Source organism: Brassica oleracea, chromosome C1 (assembly GCF_000695525.1).
Source record: "Brassica oleracea var. oleracea cultivar TO1000 chromosome C1, BOL, whole genome shotgun sequence".
In the NCBI taxonomy this organism is placed as follows: Eukaryota; Viridiplantae; Streptophyta; class Magnoliopsida; order Brassicales; family Brassicaceae; genus Brassica; species Brassica oleracea.
The window spans coordinates 34000183-34004364 of record NC_027748.1 but is presented as its reverse complement, the minus strand read 5'-3'; the positions used below and the strand labels follow the sequence as shown (position 1 = coordinate 34004364).

Sequence of the window (4182 nt, the reverse complement as noted above, 5' to 3'; positions counted from 1 at the left end):
CCGAGTCTTAGATCCTCCCTGAAACGTTCTCATTTTCAGGTATACCATGTCACCAATCTCAAACTCCAAGTCCTTACGGCGCTTATCTACATAACTCTTCTGCCGATCATGGGCTTCCCTAAGCCGCATCTTAAGCATCTCAACCTGCTCTACTGTCTCTTGAACCATTGCAGGTTCTATCTCACGTCGCTCCCCCACTTCGGTCCAACAAAGCGGTGTGCGACAAGGCCTACCATAAAGAGCCTCATATGGTGTCATCTTAATGCTCGAGTGATAACTATTATTGTAGGCAAACTCCGCTAGGGGTAGGTACTTATTCTTGATGGTCACTTTGTTCAAACCCCTGTAGTCGATACAAAGCCTGAAACTCCCATCCTTCTTCTTCACAAACAATACCGGTGCTCCCCACGGTGAAGTACTCGGCCTGATAAAACCCTTATCCAATAACTCCTCCAACTGCTTCTTCAACTCCGCCATCTCAGCTGGTGCGAGGCTGTATGGAGCTCGTGAAACCGGTGCTGCTCCTGGTTCCACCTCGATCGTAAGAACGTCTGCTCTAGCTGGTGGTGGCCCTTTTAAAGCCTCAAAAACATCTTCGTACTCTGCAACCACTGGGATGTCATGCAGCTCACGCTGGCCGTGATCCTTAACCATCGAAATGGTCGCCAAAAATCCTTCTTCTCCTCTTTCCAACAACTCCTCTGCATGCAACATGGAGACAATGGAGATTCCCTGGTGCGTCTGAATCCCCTGGAATATGATCTTCCCTTCTGCTCTAGGGATATGAACTCTCGCTCTCGGGCAATCCAGTACTACTCGATGTCGTGACAACCAATCCATCCTGAGAATGACGTCGTAGTAATTCAGCTCCATCTCCGTCAAATCTCCGAGTAAATCAGTCCCTCCAAGCAAAACTGGTACGTCGTGATGAACGCCGACGGCTCCCAATCTCTCTGTGCCGGCTGTCTGGATCTGCTTAACCTTCGGTTCGAAGGCACCCCGAAAGGACCAAGACTGGACTAAACGCGGACTCACAAAACAATGAGAAGCTCCCGTGTCGAATAAGGTATGAGCTGACTCACCTCCAACCGAAACCGATCCTACACAAAATTTTGCTAACTACACATGACAACCATGAACCAAAATATACAAACACAAAAAAAAATATTGCAAAATCTCATACCTGCTATCGGCTCAGTGAACCAAAATATTCAAACACAAAAAAAAATATTGCAAAATCTCATACCTGCTATCGGCTCAGCTCCCTGAGGATCTCCAACCGCAAACACACGTGGAGCGATGGCTAGACGCTTCGGTGGTGGTGGAAGTGCCGCATTGGCCCTCCTCGGACAATCTCTGACAATGTGACCTGGCTGACCACAGCCAAAGCAAACCTGCGCCACTACTGGTGCTGCTGGTGCTGCAATCTGTCTGACTGGTGGCGTATCCTGTGGCTTAACCCAACAATACTTTGCAGTGTGTCCCATCTTACCACAAGTAAGACACCTCATACACTGTCCACTGTGACTGCGATGGCAACGAGGACATCTCGGTAATCCCGACGGGTCCCCTGCTCTCCTCTGGGTCTCTGGAGCTTTTCCAGACTTAACATGAACTGCTTTAGCAAGTTTCTTCTCCTCTGCCAAACCTGCCTCCTGCTCCGCAGCTTTCTCCACCAAATCTCCCAATCTGTGGTAAGTGACTATGCGACACCTGTTGCGAATCTCCACTCGCATCCCACTCAAAAACTTTCTGATCAAGTCTTCCTCGGAAATGCCCACTCCAGCAAATCTGCAAAGTTGGTTAAACACAACCTCATACTCCCTGATGGACATCTCACCCTGGCTTACATGATCGAACTCGCAGCTTCCTTCGGAAAGTATTTCCTATCGAACTCTCGGATGAAGTCTGCGAAGGTAAGCCTCTCTGGCCCACGGTGACTCAATCGTACTCCCTCCCACCATATAAGAGCATCTCCACGAAGGTACTGTATAGTCAGTCTGAGCGACAACTCTGGTGGACACTCAATAATCTCCAGCTTCCGCTGTAAAGCTAACTTCCAATCATGTGCAGCTACAACATCCACTGTCCCACTAAAATGCTCCATATCCATGTTCCTCATCTGACACGTCAGCCTGTAGAATCTCTCATCATAAACCGGGTAAACCTGAGGTCGCGGTGGTGGTGGCGGTAGATCCTGGACACCATGAGCAAACTGCTGAGCCGGACCATGCTGCAATGGAACCTGAGGAAGGGGAACCTGCTGAACGGGATCCTGATGATCATGCTGGCCGGGAATCTGCTGGTCCTGCTGGACCTGAACCGGTGGAACTTGCTGAACCCGAATCTGCGGACCCTGCTGCACCTGAACCTGAAGACCCTGCTGAACTGCAGCCATCTGACGAGCAACCTCCTGAGCAGCTACTCGGGCAGCCTCCTGAGCTATCTGCTGAACGGCCTCCTGAGCGGCTTGTCTAGCTGCATCCTGAACCATCTGTCTCAAGGCATCCTGATCAATCGGTGGAGCCGTGGGTGGTGGAACCGCGGACTGCACATGCTCGTCTACGTCCTCTCCAACAGCTCTGGCGGTCCGGGAACGGGTGGCTCTTCTCTTTGGCGGCATCTGAAAGGGAAGCGAAAAGTTAGCTTACGCTGAACTTTGGATACCAACATTTAAGGAGAAATGATATCGAATGAAAAGGTGTTGTTTACTTTGATTTGCAAAATTCCCAAATCCCCGAAAATATTTTGAAATCGTCTAAAAACTTTTAAACCGAATAAAACCGAGTCTCCAAATATCGCCATCCCGGGTCGGAGCCGGGACGGAACCCGCTCTGATACCAAATTGTGACACCCGTCACTTTCAAGATATAATAATAAATAAAAGCGGAAATAAAATAATAATACAACTCAAATAATAATAATAATCTCCGTCATAATATAAAAGTCAATACGATAGCATAAGGCCAAAAGGCCCGATAGCGATAATATCTGAAATATAAAGTACGACATAAACCGAAAGTCTGAAATAGGAAATAACATAAACGATAAAATTTCCAAGGCCTAAAGGCCCGATAACGATAAAAGCGATAAAAACGATAGAAGCCCAAAAGCCCAATAGCACCAGTCCGATAATCACTCCTGCTCGTCGGTCTCACCTAAAAGGGGGGAAGAGTGAGGGGTGAGCGACAGGGGAATCGCCCAATGAGGTATGGGATGCTACCCCGAAGTCCATGGACCCGGACATAACACTCCGAATAAATATAATTTAATTCTAATACATGTCAAACACAGCACCTAAAGTACCCAAACAACAAGCAATGATCCTAGCGAGGCGCGCACTCGCCGCCCACTAACAGGCCAAAAACATACACAGCTCGAGATAGTGCTCGGACACCGCCCGTAGACGATTTATCGACACGCCCAGGCTACAGCTCAACCGGTCGACTAAAGTTGGCTGTAACCCCCATACAATCCGGCATACAGAAGTCCGTCTCTATACCCGGCAAAAAAAGTCTAGCTAAGCATTTACATTAAGTGAAAACAATCAATGTTGAATCATCTAACACCCTAGTTCCGGTTTAAGCAAAGAACCTAATAACTATACAAGCAATGACAGACTCGATTTCAAGTAGACGGAACATATTAGAAATAAGTTATACTTATTCGGGGTCCTAAGCCGTGTACGAGAAGTTCGAGAATAGACATTCACCTAAGCAACAGAAGAAATGGTATCTATGAACTCCAGATGCTCAAATAGACTCCAAATCTGAAATCAGGGCAAAAAATCGAGTCAGAACGCCTTTCGAACGGTTTAAAACGGGTATTTACGGAAACGTCAACCCGCTGGTCAAAGATCAATTATTTAATTAATTATTTAATTAATTAATTAATTAATCAATCCGGTTTATCCTAACCGATTTCCAATTGATTTTAACCGACCGGTTTAACCACACGCGCGCGCGAAGGGCGGTTTTCTGGAGGCGCGTACGGCTTCGTCAGGGCTTTGATCGTGACGCGGTTGGTGTCTACGGCTTCGTCTCGACGATAGGAACACGATGATGGCCTTGGATGCACGATATTCGCAACGGTTAAGAAGTTATGGTCGATTTACTAAACGGACGAAACTAAGCTTAACTGCATGGCGGTTTCCGGCGATTCTAAGCTGCAGCGAACGGGGGG

General features: G+C 47.7%; 1 pseudogene; it reads right to left on the bottom strand.

The window, feature by feature from the left end:
• The window catches only part of LOC106338105, a 10808-nt pseudogene that overhangs the window by 688 nt on the left and 5938 nt on the right, over positions 1-4182 (bottom strand).